The sequence below is a fragment of the Lithobates pipiens genome, unplaced genomic scaffold, assembly GCF_037356315.1.
Source record: "Lithobates pipiens isolate NorthernLeopardFrog02 unplaced genomic scaffold, aLitPip1_a1.2 Scaffold_18, whole genome shotgun sequence".
NCBI lineage: Eukaryota > Metazoa > Chordata > Amphibia > Anura > Ranidae > Lithobates > Lithobates pipiens.
In genome coordinates, this window is record NW_027507758.1 from 611,588,966 (window position 1) to 611,608,817 (window position 19,852).

A 19,852-nucleotide genomic window follows, 5' to 3' on the forward strand; every position below is an offset into this window, starting at 1 on the left:
ACTGATGTTGGACGAGCAGACCTGGCTCGCAGTATCCACTCTAATTCATCCCATTTATTTAGGGGGAACCCAACGTTATTTTTTTTCAGCCCCGGACCAATTGTCAGCCTAAGGACCAGAGGTCTTTTTACAATTTCGCACTGCACTGCTTTAACTGGTAATTGCGTGGTCAGGCAATGTACCCAAACGTAATTTGCGTCCTTTTCTTCCCACAAATAGAGCTTTCTTTTGATGGTATTTGATTGCCTATGCAATTTTTATTTTTTGCGATATAAATGGAAAAAGACCGAAAATTTCGAGAAATTAAGATATTTTCTACTTTTTGTTATAAGAAAAATCAAATAAACTCAATTTTAGTCATACATTTAGGGCAAAATTTTTTCAGCCACATGTCTTTAGTAAAAAAAATGTCAATAAGCGTATATTTATTGGTTAGCGTCTACAAACTAGAGTACATTTTCTGGAATTTACACAGCTTTTAATTTATGACTGCCTATCTCATTTCTTGAGGTGCTAAAATGGCAGGGCAGTACAACCCCCCCCCCCCAAATAACCACATTTTGGAAAGTAGACACCACAAGGAAATTGCTGAGGGGCATGTTGAGCCCATTGAATCTTTTTTTTTTCCCAAGTGATTGAATAATGACACACAAAAAAAAAAGTTTACAAAACGTTGACACTAAATGATATATTGCTCACACATGCCATAGTTATATGTGGAATTGCACCCCAAAATATATTCTGCTGTTTCTCCTGAGTATGGGGATACCACATATGTGGGACTTTTTGGGAGTCTAGCCGCAAACGGCACCTCGAAAACCAATCACTGCCTTCAGGATTTCTAAGGGTGCAAATTTTTGATTTCACTCCTCAATACCTATCACAGTTTCGAAGGCCATAAAATGCCAAACTAGCACGACCCCCCCCCCCCCAAATGACCCCATTTTGGAAAGTAGACACCCCAAGGAAATTGCTGAGGGGCATGTTGAGCCCATTGAATATTTTATTTTTTTGTCCCAAGTGATTAAATAATGACACAGAAAAAAAAAAAAGTTTACAAAAAGTTGTCACTAAATTATATATTTCTCACACATGCCATAGTTATATGTGGATTTGCACCCCAAAATATATTCTGCTGCTTCTCCTGAGTACGAGAATACCACATATGTGGGACTTTTTGGGAGTCTAGCCGCATACGGCACCTCAAAAACCAATCACTGCCTTGGACACCCCAAGCTATTTACTGAGAGGCATGTTGAGTCCATGAAATATTTTATATTTTGCCACAAGTTGCAGGAATATTAATTTTTTTTTTTTTTGCACAAAGTTGTCACTAAATGATATATTGCTCACACATGCTATGGGCATAAGTGAAATTACACCCCAAAATAAATTCTGCTGCTTCTCCCGAGTACGGGGATACCACATGTGGGGGACTTTTTGGGAGCCTAGCCACATACGGGACCCCGAAAACCAAGCACTGCCTTCCGGATTTAAATATAAAACACTACCATAAAAAACTGTTAGCGATCGCAGGGATCAGGCCTGACTCTGCGATCACTGCAGTTATGTGTTTAGTGTTTTGTAAGTGACAGTGATCAATCGATACTGCACTTGGGTGGGCTGGGCGGAGGGGCAAAACGCAGGTGCCAGCAGGTATCTGGGCTGATCCCGCTAACAATGCGTTTTTTTTGGAACCCTAAACTGCTGGGGATGCTAGTATAGATCTGATCAGATCAGATATTGATTTGTTCAGATTCTATACCACTATGCTTTGCGCATGGGTGTTAGCGGTACTGGCACTAACCTAGCGCTGCCTGGGGCGACGCAGACCCTGACCCTAAAACCTAATTGATATCACCCTCCGGGTGATCAGGGGGTTAAACCTTTATTGGGTAATAAATGGTGGGTGCCCTGATGCTATAAAAAGCAAACTAACTAACCAGAGTCACCAGTAACACTTATACGGTGATCACTGGTCAAAGGGTTAACTAGGGGCAATCAGGGGGTTCAAATTTTTACTGGGTAGTATATGGGGGTCCCTGGCGTTATATAAAAACCTGACGGGGAACCTAAATAACTAACTGGCTAACCAGCGTCACCAGTGGCACTTATACGGTGATCGCTGGTGAAAGGGTTAACTAGGGGCAATTAGGGGGTTAAAACCATTATTGGGTAGTATATGGGGGTACCTAGCACTATAAAAACCCGGCAATGAACCTAAAAAAATAACTAGCTACCTAGCGGCACCAGTGACACTAATGCAGCGATCAGAAAAACGATTGCTTAGTGATACTGGCAAAAGGGGATGAAAGAGTTAACTAGGGGCAATCAGGGGGTTAAAACCGTTATTGGGTAGTATATCGGGGTACCTAGCGCTATAAAAACCTGGCGGTGAACCTAAAAAAATAACTAGCTACTTAGCGGCACCAGTGACACTAATGCAGTGATCAGAAAAACGATCGCTTAGTGACACTGGCAAAAGGCATGAAAGGGTTAACCTATGTGTACCTACATGTCAGTGTAGTGTTGGTGCACACTTACTTTCTCTGTTCTCCTCGCAGTCCTGTCAAAAAGACCGCCCCGAGGAGAATGACATCACTTCCTCCCTGCCTGTATTTACTATACACAGCGGGGGAAGCTTCTCATTCGCCAGGAGCGGTCGAGAGAGGATGGGCCAGAAACCAACGGCCATCCCCTCATCCCGGATCGCTCCTGCAGCGAAACGGACCGCTGCATCCAGCGGGAGGGGGTCCGATCGGTATCATGTACTTGCTTGTGCCTGTCGGTGCCATTGCGCCGACGTACATTGCCATGCGGCGGTCCTTAAGTGGTTAATATCCATACCAGACCTAAAGGGCCTGGTAATTGAATTTGGGGGAACCCCACACTTTTTTTTTTTTTGGTTTTTATCAATGACTTTCAATGACTGGTCTCTGTATTATGGGGAGCCGACAAAGCATTATAGCCGCGAGTGATTTTAAATGACTTTTTTTCCTGCAGAAATTACACTTTGTGCAGGGACAGTTCTAAGCATGGGAAACATGCGCCCCTTTACAGGCATACTATAGACACCCCCCAGGTATGAAATTTAAAGGAATATTACACTTTTATTGTTTTACTTTAAGCATTATTATATAGCCGAATGACAGCTACAGGGCGGTTGCTTAACTCTGAGAGGCCATCATATGACGTCCTCCCAGAATTACACTCCCTGGGGCTCGCACTCGAGAGCATCCGTGACCGCGCATCACGGATCATGGTAAACGGCCGCTCATCACGGCCGTTTACCACGTGATCGCTCCGTCAAATGATGGTGTGATCACTTGTAAACAAACCAGCGTCATGTTATGACGTTGGTTCCTCCCTCCCCTCTCTGTACCGATCGGTACAGCAGAGGGGGAAGAGATCGGTGTCAGCAGCACTGTGGGCTGAATCTGCAGTGCCCACAGTGCTGCTCACCGAAAATTAACCCCTCAGTTCTCTGCCAATACTCTGTAATACCCTGCCAATACTCTGCAATACCCGCCAATACTCTGCAATACCCTGCCAATACTCTGCAATACCTGCCAATACTCTGCAATACCCGCCAATACTTTGCCTGACAATACTCTGCAATATCCGCCAATATTCTGCAATAACCGCCAATGCTCTGCCCGCCAATACTCTGCCATACCCTGCCAGTACTCTGCAATACCCTGCCAGTATTCTGCAATACCCTGCCAATATTCTGCAATACCCGCCAATACTCTGCAATACCCTGCAAATACCCTGCAATACTCTGCAATACCCTGCCAATAATCTGCCATACCCAGCCATACTCAGAGATACTCAGCCATACTCGGAGATACCCTGCAATACTCAGCCATACTCTGCAATACCCAGCCATAGTCGGTGATACCCTGCAATACCCAGCCATAGTCAGTGATATCCTGCAATACCCAGCCAGCCGTCATATGATGTCCTCGACTTTGTGCGGGGATATCTGAATGATGGGTGTAGCTACAGGCATCATTCAGATATCAGCTTTCTCAGCCGGCGATTCCCTACACCATAAGAACAATCATAGTGGCTGTTCCACTGCTTGATCATTCTTACAGGAGGCGAGAGGGGACGACCCCCCCCCTCCCGCCGCCCTCCAGTGCTTCTACCGACTTGCCAATACGATCAAAGCAAGAATCTTTTTTTATTTTTAGATTTTATTTTTTATTTTTTTTATTTCAGGCTTCCCAGCCTAGAGGTGAGATTTGGGGTCTTATTGACCCCATATCTCACTGTAAAGAGGACCTCTCATGCCATATTCCTATTACAAGGGATGTTTACATTCCTTGTAATAGGAATAAAAGTGATCAAAACATTTATTTTTGGGGGAAAAAATGTCAAACTAAAATAAATAAAGTAAAATGAACAATAAAAAAAATAAAATAAATTTAAAGCGCCCCTGTCCCCATGTGCTCGCATGCAGAAGCGAACGCATACGAAAACGGTGTTCAGACCACACATGTCAGGTAACGCTGCGAACGTTAGAGCGAGAGCAATAATTCTAGCCCTAGACCTCCTCTGTAACTCAAAACATGTAACCAGTAAAAAAATGTAAACGCCGCCTATGGGGATTTTTAAGTAGCAACGTTTGGCGCCATTCCACGAGCGTGTGCAATTTTAAAGAGTGACATGTTAGGTATCTATTTACTCAGCATAACTTCATCTTTCACATTATGCCAAAACATTGGGCTAACTTTACTGTTTTGTTTTTTTTAAGCACAGTTTTTTTTCCAAAGAAAATGTGTTCGAAAAATTGCTGCGCAAATACCATGCGAGATAAAAAGTTGCAACGACCACCACTGTATTCTCTAGGGTCTTTTTAAAAAAACATATATAATGTTTTGGGGTTCTATGTAATGATGATGATTTTCACATGTAGGGGAGAAATGTCAGAATTGGCCTGGGTTCTCCAGAATGCCTGATGGTGCTCCCTGCATGTTGGGCCTCTGTATGTGGCCATGCTGTGTAAAAATCTCACACATGTGGTATCGCCGTACTAGGGAGTAATAGCAGAATGTGTTTTGGGGTGTAATTTGGGCTATGCATATGCTGTGTGTGAGAAATAAACTGATATTATGACAATTTTGTGAAAAAAAAAGGAAAAAAAATCTTGATTTTGCAAAGAATTGTGGGAAAAAATTACAACTTCAAAAAACTCATCATGCCTCTTACTAAATACCTTGGAATGTCTGCTTTCCAAAAAGGGGTCATTTGGGGGGTATTTGTACTTTTATGGGATGTTAGGGTCTCAAGAATTGAAATAGGCCGTCAGTCCTTCAGGTGTGATCAATTTTCAGATATTGGCACCATAGCTTGTGGACTCTATAACTTTCACAAAGACCAAATAATATCCACCAATTTGTACTTATTTTTACTAAAGATATGTAGTAGTATAAAGTTTGGCCAAAATTTATGACGAAAAATTACTAACCTGATAAATTTTATAACAGAAATGAAGAAAAATTCATTTTTTTACAGAATTTTCGGTGTTTTTTCTTTTATAGCACAAAAAAAAAAAAACAGCGGTGATTAAATACCACCAAAAGAAAGCTCTATTTGTGTGAAAAAAAAGACAAAAATTTCATATGGGTACAGTGTTGCATGACTGAGTAATTGTCATTCAAAATGTGAGAGCACCAAAAGCTGAAATTGGTCTGGTTATTAAGGGTGTTTAAGTGCCCAGTGGTCAAGTGGTTAATGACGATTAAAGTGAAATATTCCTTTAAATATCGTGCCTGGGGGGTGTCTATAGTATGCCTGTGAAGAGGCACGTGTTTCCCATGTTTAGAACAGTCCCTGCACAATTTAACGGAAAAAAAGTCATTTAAAACTGCATGCGGTTTTAATGTAATATCTGGTTCCGGCAATATGGATGAAAATCATTGAGAAAAATGGCATGGGTAGCCCCCCCCCCCCCCCTTGCCCATTAACAGCCCCTTTGGGTCTTGTACGGATATTAAGGGGAACCCCGTACCCATATTAAAAAACAGATAGACGTGGGGCCCCCAGGCCCTATATACTCAGAACAGCAGGTTTGTTGTGTTAAGTAGAATCTGTTTGTAATTTTGAACTGGTACATTTTTAAAGTGTAGCTCCAGTCAAAAAATCTATTTTTAAGCTCTTTGGAAAACATAGGGAGGGGTTATCACCCCTGTATAATTTTTTTTGCCGCTTATTTTCATCTCACTTCCTGTTGTCTCCTTCCGTTTGCAAGTAGGAGACGTTTGTAAGTTGGATGTTTAAAAGTAGGGGCCTGCCCTATATGCTTTGCAGAAATGTGTTGGCGTTGCCACAACATTGTAAGCCCTCAAAGGGACTCATGGTGGGCACTGGAGCACCCTGCTGTGAATGATTATATCAAAAAGTGTAATTACATGCCATTGTTGAACAGTGGTAGAAAAATGGGGCCTTTGGTGGTAGTGGTGGTGGTGCCGGTGCCACAACACTATAAGTCCTCATAGCTACTCTCGGTGGGCACAGGAACGGGCCCTGCTGTGAAATATTATATCAAGAATTGTAATTACATGCCCCTGTTAAACAAGGGGCTGAAAATTTGGGCTTTAGGCACTGGTGCCACGACACTGCAACCTCTCCCATATACTCTAGTTGTAGTGCAGTAATGAGCCCTGCTGCAAAGCATTGCATCAAAAATTGTAATTACATGCCCCTATTAAACAGGGGCTGAAAAATTGGGCTGGTGGTATCACCCAGAACCAAAAATGTTCTTCCAAGATATCAGCGGAGGAGGAAGAGGATAGACAGTCAACATAACAGGACAGTCACTCAGCATCAGCATAGGCAGTCTTGAAGGGATGTGATATTTCTTGGTAGCTGTGGGTGATCCAAGACTGATTCATCTTGATGAAGGTCAGTTGATCAACTGAGTCTGTGGACAGGTACACCCTGTGATCGGTAACAAAGCCACCAGCAGCACTGGAGGTGCGTTCCGAAAGAACGCTGGATGCAGGACAGGCCAGTAGCTCAATTGCATACTGTGCAAGCTCTGGCCAGTGATCAATCCTCAAGACCCAGTAAGCCAGAGGATTTTCAATGGGAAAGGTGTCCAAGTCTGACCTTGCCCCTAGGTATTCCTTCACCATGTAAATCAGACGCTGGCGATGGTTGCTGGAACCGATCATACCTTGGGGCTGCGGACTAAAAAATTGTCTGAACGCATCGGTCAGACGGCCACCTTCTCCACCGCTCCTTCTCAGCAACACGTTGTCCAGGATCAGGAGTTTGTAACCTCCCAGTCTTTGAGAACACGTTGCACAGACCTTTCTGCAAAGCCTCCCAGAGATGTCTCATCCTCTGCTCCCTCTGCGACGGCAACATAACGTCCGCAACCTTACCCTTGTACCGTAGATCAAGTAGAGTGGCCAGCCAGTAATGGTCCCTCTCCTTGATCCGAAGAATACGAGGATCCTTCTGCAGGGTCACTAAGGACAACATGATCCGCAGCTACCTCCGCCCAGCCATGTACAAGTCCACTGGTTTCTTGGGACTGTAAATCATCCCTACAAGACTGCTGATGCTGAGTGCCAGGCTCCACCTCCATGCTGACACAATCATCCTCCTCCTCCTCCTCTTCCTGTGTGATGGGTGGGACAGCAGGAACACTGTCTAGATAAAGGGGGCCCTGAGAGGCAAGGAAGTCCACCTCTTCCTGCCTCTGTTCTGCCTCAAGTGCCCTGTCCATTATTCCACACAGCGTATGCTCCAACAGGTGGACAAGAGGTACAGTGTCACTGATGCATGCACTGTCACTGCTCACCATCCTTGTGGCCTCCTCAAACGGTGACAGGACAGTGCATGCATCTCTGATCATTCCCCACTGGCGTGGTGAGAAAAAACCAAGCTCCCTTGACCCTGTCCTGCTGCTGTAGTCGCACAGGTACTCATTGATGGCCCTCTGCTGCGTGTGCAGCTGCTGCAGCATGGCCAATGTTGAGTTCCACCTGATGGGCATGTCATATATAAGGCGGTTCTTGGGCAGGTTCAACTCCTTTTGGAGCATTGCCTTCCACATGCCGGTAGAGAGCCGAAATCGCCTTCAGTGAGAAAAAGTGGTGTTTGGGGACCTGCCACTGAGGAACCGCACATTGCACAAACTCACAGAAGGGGGCCGAGTCTACCAACTGAAAAGGTAGCAGTTAGGTGCTAGCAATTTAGCCAAGCTAGCATTCAACCGCTGGGCATGTGAATGGCTGGGAGTGAACTTCTTTCTATGGTCCAGCAGCTGGGGCAGGGAAATTTGCCTGCTACAATTGGACGTGGCTGTACTGCTAGCAGAGTGCCCGCAAGCACTTGGCTGTGACACACCTAATTCTACACCTTCATTCCTCTCAGCGCAGGTTTCAGAGAGGACTGAAGGTCTAGTGGGGTTGGAGATCCCAGCTGATGAGGAGCAAGGAGACGTCCGCTTTGTTCTTTGGTGTGGGTCTTTGAGGTAAGCTTGCCAACGAGGTGCATGACAGGTCAACATATGTCTGGTCAAGCATGTGGTGCCCAAGCAGCTGATGTTTTGGCCACACGAGAAACGATTGAGACATATGTTGCAAAATAGCAGCAGTGCGTTCTGATGCACTCGTCTCAAAAAACGCCCACACCAAAGAACTTTTAGAATAACGCGCAGAGGCAGCACCCTGCACAGGCAGAGCTCTGTGGTGTGATTCAGTCGGTGTGCTGCCCCTAAGCTGGCCCCCGGAGGGCACCCTGCCTCTTGGACATGTGCCTCTTCCTCCTCTCTCCTACCAGGCACCCACGTGGAGTCAGTGCCCTCATCATCCCCTACCTCTTCATCGCTGGAGCAAACCTGGCAGTATGCTGCAGCTTGTGGAACATGACTGCTAGATTGCTGTCCTTCTTGAGCATCCCCTCTCTCTGCGATCACGCTTCATTGCGCTACAAACTGATATCTCCGTATGGATTTCCACCACTTCTAAAGCTAAATTTTTTGAAAACTGCCTCCCTCCCTTTTGGCTCCCTATACTTACCATCTATAGCAGCTGTACTTAATATTACAAGATGATATCAGATGATATCAACAAATAAATTCCTAAACTTAGTGCCCATAACATTTATAAACCTAATAATTCTACCTCAATAATAATAAACATAAATACAATCTAGTTCATCATAATAATAATCCAAATATAAAAATTTAATTAAACCGTCAAATATTGTACTCTTCTGTGCTGTGATGTAATCCCTGACAACCACAATTCTGCCCTTTATCATTTTTCAAATATATGCACCACAGTTTGTAGACTCTATACATTTCCCACTGACTAAATAATAGTTGGGTTGGCAGGGGGGAGTGGCCGGATGTGCAAGGTGCGGCGGGTGTGTGCGGAGATGTGAGTGAGTTGCTGACAAGCTCTCTCCCTGTGTCTGCGATGCTCAGTATATACTGGCTGGGAAGACGGAGCGGCTGATCGGATGAGCGGTGACCGGCGGGACACATGTAAAGTGACGAGATAGCGGAGACTCTGGAACTCGCCGAGGGGAGCCGTGACACTACCGGAAGCTGCCGAGTCCCGCCGGGTCTAGTCGGAAGGACACGCCATATGAGTGACACGCACGGGTAGCGTTACGGCTGAGCACTGTCTTGGGGGATACGCTGGGGGAGGTGAAAGGAGCTGCGCAAGGCTTTGGTGCGGAGGAGATCTCAAAAGCCCTGAGGTATGTGTAGAGGGACTGGGGGAGCTGGACAGTGGCAGAGGAATCAGGATAATTAATAGCAACAAAAAAGGGATACCTGTCCCCTCCATCCCAGACCCAGCTGCTCACTGGTAAGAAGATCTGCGTATGTATGTATGAGAGCTGTGTAACAAGGGAGTCTCCAATTCGCATATTAGGTGGATTGATATCCTACCATCCCCAAGTACCCCAAGTTGGTTAATAATGGACAATCCGATATGAGAAATACAAAATACAGGATTGGTGTGAATGTTTGAACTGTTTTCTGTTTTCCATTGTTCTTCTTAAAATTGTATAAGTGCGGTATATCCTGTTTACATTGACACCGGCATTGAGCCACGATTTTTATGAAGGAAAGAGTACTGATTTTGGCCGGACTTATACCTAATCGGCTAACCCAGCGTACGGGACTTTCTTGCCTCCCCTCCTCCATTGGAGCCCCCCCCCCCTTTTTTTTTTTTTTTTTTTTTTTTTTTTTTGCCCCGGCTCCCTCTGAGGTGTCAAGGAAATGTTTGTCTTACCTATCTGAGGCTCTCTGGACGATAATACTGTTTCTTTTTTTTTATTTTACCACTGCAACTGTGCTGCCTCACTGATTGAAGCCTCCATCTTAGCCTCTATTTTGGCAGTGATCTTGGTAGTGACCCTGAATAAAAGATGTCAAGGCGTCGAGGAGAGGAACATGTGCCAGTGGAGAGTGAGGGGACACAACACCCTCGCTCCTCAAAAGAAAAGAACTCACAGGTAGCCCAAGCAGCTGCAGCAAAACTAGAGCGGTACACTCGTACATCAGGCCAGTCTCCAATAAAGGGAGAGCAATCGATATCACTGGGTCAACCTGCACAAGTGAAGCCGCAACAAGGGGGCTCAGTGGATAGAAAAAGTCAGGGTCAACCCTCAGCATCAAACGTTACGGGCGCACCAGGCCCAAAGAGCGCAAGTAAACGTCAAGGGGTAACCCATGGAGATACGGAATCACTGTTGAGAGCAACCCCCCCCACTGAGGAGGACCCAACCTTAAGAGAGGTTCTTCAAGCTGTTAACGTATGCAAAACATCACTGGGAGAGCTATGTGGACAGTTTAAGAGCATGAAGGAGGAGCTGTCAATGTTCAGACAGGACATGCAAAAAGCAGCAGAAAGAACTACACAGCTAGAAATAAGGATAAGCCAAATGGAAGATGATTTGTACCCAGTGCAGCAAGAAGTTAATAGCACGAGGAAACAATTAGTTAATCAATCTACCAGAATGGATGAAATAGAAAATAGACTACGCAGAGAAAACATAAGGATGCTGGGACTGCCTGAGGGGTGTGAAGGGCCTGATCCGATAAGATTCCTAGAATCATGGTTTATAGAAAAGTTCGGTAGAGAAAAATTCTCAGCTTTCTTTGCAATAGAAAGGGCTCACCGAGTCCCTTTTAAGCCCACACTTACGGGGGGGCGTCCCAGACCAATTATCCTGAAATTTTTTAATTATAATGACAAAGTGGCACTGATGCGTGGGGCAAGGGATCTGGGTAATGTTATGCATAACGGTGTGAAGATCTCCTTTTTTCCAGATTACTCCCCAGAATTACAGAGGCGTAGGGCTGAATTTTTAGAGGTTAAACGTACCTTACGGTCCCATGGGGTCTCGTACGCTCTCTTATACCCAGCGCGGCTGCGTATAGCGGCGCTGGGGGGAATACAGTTGTTTGACTCCCCGGGGGATGTAGCCTTATGGCTGGAGGCCAATAAAGAGTCATTGTAGATATACAAGGGGGGGGTGGGAGGGGAGGGGTGAGGGGGGGAACGTTTTTTTTTTTTTTTTTTTTGTTTTGTTTGTGTGTTTTGTTGTTTCACTTTTTGCTATTGAGTAATTCTTCTGGAGCACGGGGAGAGAGATGAGAGCGGTTTAAATGAAGTATGAAAGATTGATAGAAGGGGAGATAGGGTTAAAGGTTGTGATAATATTTGTCACTTGTTTATTACCACTTTTGGTTTTTGTAACTTCCTTGGCGGAGGTAGAAGGTTATAAGAGTGGGGAAGGGAAAGAGGGTAGGGAGGAGAGTGTGAAGGTCATGAGTAACCCCTTGGGGGATTGCCTAAACAGGTGGAGGGTTGGGGGGGTGGGATGGGAGGGGGTGGTTAGGAATGGGCGGGAGGGGAGAGAGGGAGGATTGGATCAAGTAATCTCTGAGTTAGGGGTATATAAGAAGATGAGGGTTGAACACTACAGCGTGGTTGCACAAATAATAGCTGATTTAGAAATCAACACTATAAAGATGATACACATGTGGGGAATTTGTAATTTAAGAGGTTGGGGTTGGAGCACGTACAGTGTATTTCCACTTCTTTGTTATTTTACTTTTTCTCGTATTTTGAATAATGCAGGACAAAATACTTAATGTGGCCTCCTGGAATATAAGAGGCCTGGGGAGCCCGATTAAACGTGCGACGGTTTTCTCGATGCTGGAGAGGCACGGGATCGGTCTGGCCTGCCTGCAGGAGACACATTTAACAAAATTAACTGTACCTCAACTTAAAAATAGAAGATTTCAAAATCAGTATCACTCCACTCATACATCATACTCGAGAGGAGTGAGTGTGATGGTGGGAACTGGGGTGAGGTTCTCCTGCAGACAGGTCAGTATTGATGAACTCGGCCGTTATGTTTTTTTATACTGTAGTTTGGAGGATAAACCCTATGTCTTAGCAGGTGTCTATATACCGCCCCCATTTAAGATGGAGGTGGTGTACAAATTTATGGACTTCCTGGTGAATAAGGAGGAGGTTCCAGTTATAATGCTGGGGGACTTTAATGAAGTGCTTGACAGAGGGATCGATAGATTCCCCATTAAACAACATCTGGGACAGCCAGGGTCAACAAAGTTGAGTGACTTCCTGAGGGAGGTGGGATTGTTAGATATGTGGAGAGTGAGGAATGTGAACATTAAGCAATATTCTTGTTTTTCAAGTTCGCACTCGACACTCTCCAGAATAGATATGGCCCTGGGCAATGAGGAAGCATTGCAAGATGTAAGGGACATAGAGTATCTGCCTAGAGGGATATCGGACCACTCATTACTGAAAGTAGCACTGAGTATAGGGAAGAAAAAAAGAATAACGGTAGGGGGCTGGAGAATTAGCCCATTCTGGCTGGAATTATTGACGGAAGTAGAAGAAATCCCAATAAGAATAAAAGAGTTTTTAGTATTTAATATAGATACGGCCTCAGCTAATATAACATGGGATACATTAAAAGCATATATCAGAGGTATCCTGATCCACCAGGTAGCTAAAATTAAACAGAAAAATAGGAGTTGGGAGGAAGGGATCAGGAAGGAAGTAATAGAGGCAGAGGAAAATTATGTTAGAGATCCCACTTATGAAAAGAAAGGGATATGGCTGAATAAACAGCAGGGGTACAGATCATTAATTACTAAAAGGGAAGAAAATAAACGGCTATTTCAGAAGCAACGTTACTTTGGAGAAGGAGAGAGTGTGGGTAGGATGTTGGCTCAGCTAGTAAGAACTAACTCCCCCCCATCTATAATCCCAGCGATTAAGTCCATGAATGGGAAAGTCCTCACAAATGGGAAGGAGATTGTAGAAACATTTAGAGCTTTCTATGAGGACCTATACAAAACTCGAGGTCAGAGAAATAAAGATGATTTGGATGCTTTCTTGGAGAAAGTGAAACTCCCAAACCTCACACAAGAGGAGAGAGAGGACTTGGAAGCCCCCTTAACCTTGAGTGAGATACAGCAGGCGGTGTTAGGCATGGCTAATCAAAAATCTCCAGGGCCAGATGGCCTGCCGGTGGAGTTATACAAAAAATATAGTGAAATCCTAATTCCAGAGCTACTCAGGATCTTAATGGGGGCAAAGTTAGAGGGGAGACTACCCGCATCCATGAGGGAGGCGACCATTATCGTTATACCTAAGGAAGGGAAAGATCCCCAAGAGGTAGCCTCGTACAGGCCGATATCACTTTTGTGCTCGGATGCAAAAATCTTGGCTAAGGCCTTGGCAAATAGGCTAAATAAGGTAATTAAGAGGCTTATACATATAGACCAGACAGGCTTCATTGAAGGGCGATCAACCAGTATGAATATAAGAAGGGCTTTTCTAAATATTCAGGCTCCCCAGGTGGGGATGGGATCAAGGGCCATCTTATCCTTGGATATGACAAAGGCTTTTGACAGCTTAGAATGGGGGTATCTGTGGCGTGTTCTGGAGGGATGTGGATTTGGTCCCACATTCATCGGATGGATTAAAATGTTGTATAGTTCCCCCACTGCGAGAGTAAGAATAAATAAAGAACAGTCTGAATGCATAGAAATGAGTAGAGGGACAAGGCAGGGGTGTCCACTCTCCCCAATGCTCTTTGCCGTAGCAATGGAGCCACTGGCGATTGCCATTAGATCAGAACCGGGGATACTAGGGTTTCAAATGGAGGAGGGTAGGGAAGAAAGGATCGCATTATATGCAGACGATGTCCTCCTATTTTTAGGGGATACTGGTCAATCTCTGGTAAGGGCAATTAAGTTAGTGGAAAATTTCGGAGGTTTTTCGGGCCTAATAATAAATTGGGGAAAGTCAGAACTGCTTCAACTAGACAACCCAGGCGTGGGAATTGCAATGGGGATACCGCGGCTGGAGGTGGTAGAGGTAATGAAATACCTCGGTATATACTTAACAGCAGATTTAGAGCAGTATGCTGATAAAAATTTGGTCCCGTTAGTGGGTAAATTTAAGCGAAGCTGTGATGCCTGGAGCCGACTCCCACTGTCAGTAGCGGGCAGATGTAGCTTGATAAAGATGATATGGCTGCCACAATTGCTATATGTCCTGCATAATGCTCCAGTGTGGATAGGCAGGAAGTGGTTTAAAAAACTTGAGACCCTCTTCCGAAAGTTAATCTGGAAGGGCGGACAGGCGAGGATTCGACTCCAGGCATTACAGCAGCCAACAGATAGGGGGGGCCTAGCGGTACCCAGTCCCAGGAATTATTACTTAGCAGCTCAGCTGCAACATTTGGTGGGATGTGATCAGGAGGGGGAGGTCAATCCAAACGGTAGACTAATGTTGATAAGAGCCCCACATAAAACCATGGTGGAGGTACTGGAGGCAAGCTCTTTTTACCGTAAGAACCCCATAACAAATATGGTAAGCAAGGTATGGAGAACGGTAAAAAAGATGCTGGGGGGTAATGGATGGACAGAATACACCCCATTATGGGACAATATGAATTTGCAAGAAGTACGGTCAATTGGGAAAATCAGTACCTGGGAAAAGAAGGGCATAACTAGGCTAAGTCAAATTTACGATGGCAGTACTGTAAAAGCATTTATAGACTTAAAAAGAGAATTCGACGTACCGCAAAAAACATTTTATCGTTATTTGCAGCTTCGGCATGCATTGACAGCGCAGTGTGGTGCACAGATACCGGAATGGGATAAGATATCTCTTCCCCAGGAGATAATGAAAATAGAGAAACCCCAGGGAGCTATTTCTGCCCTTTATGAATTAATATGTAAGACTACTGAAACAGAATCAGGCTTAGTTAAACAAAAGAAGAAGTGGGAGGAGGATATAGGTGAAATAACAGAGGAACAGTGGAAGAGAATACTGGAATTAGGACCTTGGGTATCGGTCTCCCCGCCACAGAAGGTATCACATTTAATGTTGTTATATAGGGCCTATTTCACTCCTAAGAGGCTGTTACTATTTGGAAGAAGGACGGATGCCGACTGCCCTAGATGCCGAGGCCATGGGGATCTTATACACATGATGTGGAGGTGCCCAAAGCTTTTTCGCTACTGGGAAGGAATAGTAAAAATCATAAATAAAACTTTTGGGACCAAGCTGGACCGAGACCCCAGGACTTGTATCTTGGGGTATAGGAAAATAGCGGGGGAACCAAAAAATACCACGTTGGCAGTTATACGGTGTTTATTTCAAGCGCGGAAATTGATCGCGCAGAAATGGCAGTCTGATAGAGCGCCTCTTCTGAGTGAATGGACTCAAGTTATTAATGATTTAATTTGGAAAGAGAAAACTGTATATATACGAAGGGGAAACCTCAGAAGGTTTGAGAAAATATGGAGGCCATGGTTGAATGAAATGGGGTACCCACCTGATTGATAAAAAAAATGGATAAATGGATAAAGAATAGGGTAATATAAAATCTATAGAGGGTAAAATTTAGGAGTTGGTGTTCAACCTTGAAGGAGGGAGGGATGGGCTGGGGGAGGGGGAGGGAAGGGGGGAGGGAGTGATAAAATGCTGGGTGAATGGAAACAGAAAACGCTAAAACACCTTAACAAAAGACACATTCTTGACACTGTTCTGTATATAATTTGTTTGTAATCTGTGTAGTTTATACTATTACTCTCCTCGCATGAAGTAAAAAAAATAAAAAGGATCTAAGTATTAAACGAAAATAAGGGGGGAAAAAAAAAAGGAAAGGGGAAGGGGAAAAGAAAAGGGAAAAAAAAGAAAAGATAAAAAAAAAAAAAGAAAAAAAAAAAAAAGGGGAGAGAGAAAAATGCAGATGATGGCTCAGCAGCCTAGATACTTTCACACAAGTGGTGATAATAAACTGGTTATCAATATTGGGCACCCGGGCTACGGCCGCCGCTGTAATCAGTATAATCTTTTGGCTGATCTCTGATGCAAAAAAAAAAAAAAGAAAAAAAAAAAAAAAAATAATAGTTGGGTTATTTTTTCCAAAGAAATGTGGCAGAATACATTTCGGCCTAAATTCATGAAGAAAGATTATTTATTTGCCAAATTTTAGAACAAAAACTACAAATTTTTTGTTCACAATTTTCGGTATTTTTTATTTATATAGCAAAAAAAAAAAAAAAACAGTGGTAATTAAATACCACCAAAAGAAAGCTCTAGCTGCCTCAATAATATGATAAAAAGTTATTTGGTACAGTGTTGCATGCTTGAGTAATTAGATGTCCCAGTAGAAGGACTATGGTCCGAAACATGTCAGGTTTTTGAGTCACTATTTTTCTTACCATGTTATGTTTTCTCTGTGATTCTTACATGGACTTACCGGATGGGATTTGTTGATTTTAACCTAATTTTTTATTAATAAAGGACTTTTTTTATGAATCTGATTCAGGAAGCTTTTCTTCCTTTTTTCTATTTTATGATTGGAAATCTGCCATTGCATACTACTGAGAGTTCCATAGTCCATACATCCAGTGTTCCAGAGATTGGTCTGCCTTATGGGTTTGGTTGCCTTTTGAAGTGATCGTGATACCAGCTATAATTTGCTTGTCCATTTGGAATGTGGCCAAAGAACGTCTCCATACTGTCATTGCCTCCGATGAAGTGATCCACAGGACATGGTGATCCAAATGCTTATTTGACTCACCGCTATACAGTGTGTGTGTCCACCTTTTGGGGTAAGTGTACCTTATCTGTGTATTATCTACATATGGATTGTCATTGGTGACATATGGATGAATACAGCCTTTCTGGTGTAGCAGCATTTTGAAGAGGCAGTCCTTCTAATTTTTTGGAATAGGACTATACCACGTATATGGGCGCAAGTTCACTTTGTATATGCATTTAAGGATTATATTTTAATTGCGTGAAGACACATTTCTTTGTCACTATTTGGATATAATATCATCATTTGGACAACACATATGTTGGTCTCACAAACAACAGGGTTTTCAGGCATTATTGAAATTAGTTTTTGCACTTTATAGGCTAGAGGTTGTGTTTGGAGCTAGATCTCCTCCCTCTTCTTGGAGCCATTTGATTAGTAGCGCAACTTTTTTTCACTTAGTATGCCTGAGTAATTGCCTTATAAAGGATAAGTTTACCTTTACAAAAAAAATAATAAATGCACATTTGTTTTTTGCAGGTAAAAAAATCTGCATTCATTATTTTTTGTTAGGAGCCTGTAAAGAAATGGCACCACAATCAGCAGATTGTGGGGGTGATACCACAGTCCTGCAGACTGTCTGTGTAGCTGTCTGTCCACACCTCCAATACGGACAGGCAGTTACTGAATGACAAGAAGCTCAATGAACTACCTAGAATGCTCAACAGCGCCCTGGTAGTTCCTTGGGAACTATGTACAAGCCAACAGCCACAAAGGCTGTTGGAACTTGCAGTTTTCACATTCACAGAACACTGTGAATAAATTATGTGGCCCAGTGGGCAGAGCCCCTACTTGATTCCTGGAGGTACTGGGCAGAATATTGGTTATCCTGGATGAATGTGTTTGAATGTGTGGTAACGAATGCTGACATGAAGGAAACTTCAGAAATTTGCAGGGAATTCATTATGGGCATAGAGGAAGTGTCTCTGATGAGAAGCATGATAGTCTCCAACTGGATCTCTTCAATTTTCAGACTTCTACGGATCCATCATCTATAAAAACATGTAAAAGTTATTGCAATGTGGTTAGTCAGTGCTTGCAAAGAAGGAAAAGAAAACAGAAAAGGAAAAAAACTTTCAATTGGCAGGGCTGGATTTTTCTGGCTGGAATTTCTTGTTGTAGGTAGACCTGTCCTTCTTACATACTCCATGTATTGTATACAGTGTAATAGAGGTTACTTGTAGCTCTCTGTGTTCCAATTCTTTGTGTTATGTGTATTGGATGTTTAATGCAATCTATACACTAGGGGGAGAACCTCTGGAGGAATTTAGGAGGGAAACGGACCGACCTGGGGGTCCTAGTAGATGATAGGCTCAGCAATGGCAAGCTGCTGATAACAATGCAAACAGAATATATTGGCATGCATTAAAAAGGGGAGTTAACTCCAGAGATAAAACGATAATTCTCCTGATCTACAAAACTCTGGTCCGGCCGCATCTAGAGTATGCTGTCCAGTTCTGGGCACCAGTCCTCGGGAAAGATGTACTGGAAATGGAGTGAGTACAAAGAAGGGCAACAAAGCTAATAAAGGGTCTGGAGATTAGTTATGAGGAAAGGTTGCGAGCACTGAACTTATTCTCTCTGGAGAAGAGACGCTTGAGAGGGGATATGATTTAAATTTACAAATACCGTACTGGTGAGTGGTGACCCCACAATTGGAATTAACAAGACTCGTGGCCACTCATTAAAATTAGAAGAAAAGAGGTTTAACCTTAAACTACGTAGAGGGTTCTTTATTGTAAGAGCGGCAAGGATGTGGAATTTCCTTCCACAGGCGGTGGACTCAGCAGGTGGCATTGATAGTTTCAAGAAACTATTAGATAAGCCCCTGAATGACCGCAAAATACAGGGATATACAATGTAATACTGACATATAATCACACACATAGGTTGGATTTGATGGACTTGTGCCTTTTTTCAACCTCACCTACTATGTACCTATGTAACTATGTAATGCACCTTTATTGAACTACATTTTACTTTTATTATATTTTTATTTTTGGCTCCCCTGTGCAAGTTTATAAAGCCTGTACAATAATTCTTACCAACAACTATCTTGCTGTATTATAAACCAGTGAGCACTTCAAGTGGAAGGTAGGTGGACTTACATGAGCAGGGAATTTTCTATTGTAGCAACTTATGGGTCTAACACCAAAAGCAAGCTATTTTTTCAACAACTGCTTCAATTCACCATAACTCACCAATACCAGGATGGAATTATTATCAGTAAGGAATTCATTGAAATTCTCTCTTCTAAGGAAGATAGATTTATGTTTCCCAAAGCCTCATCAGGTCCAACATGTGTTCAGTCTACCCAACTCTACATGTATATGTTGTCCAAGACTGTTGACCTTAATGATGTTGGGAGGCATCTTCAACCTTTAGAAAGGCATTTCACCCATTTCCCCACCCTCACCAGTCTAGGCTGGGCACCGTTCTAGTGTTAGTGAATCTGCAACCTCAGGAGGCTTCCACTGAAACTATGGTGGTCTCAGTCAGACCACTCACCTATGGTGATAACTCTTGAGGACATGGGAACAATGAAACTCCTTACTACATGGTCATTACCATCATGCCTGGCTTCAGATGATCATGCAGATTATAATGCCATACACATGTAGGAAATGATTGGCTTATGGCTTATGTACATCCAAAAAGAAAAGTTCATTCCTTGATATTTGGAATATTGTCCTGTGATGTGACAGTAAACTCA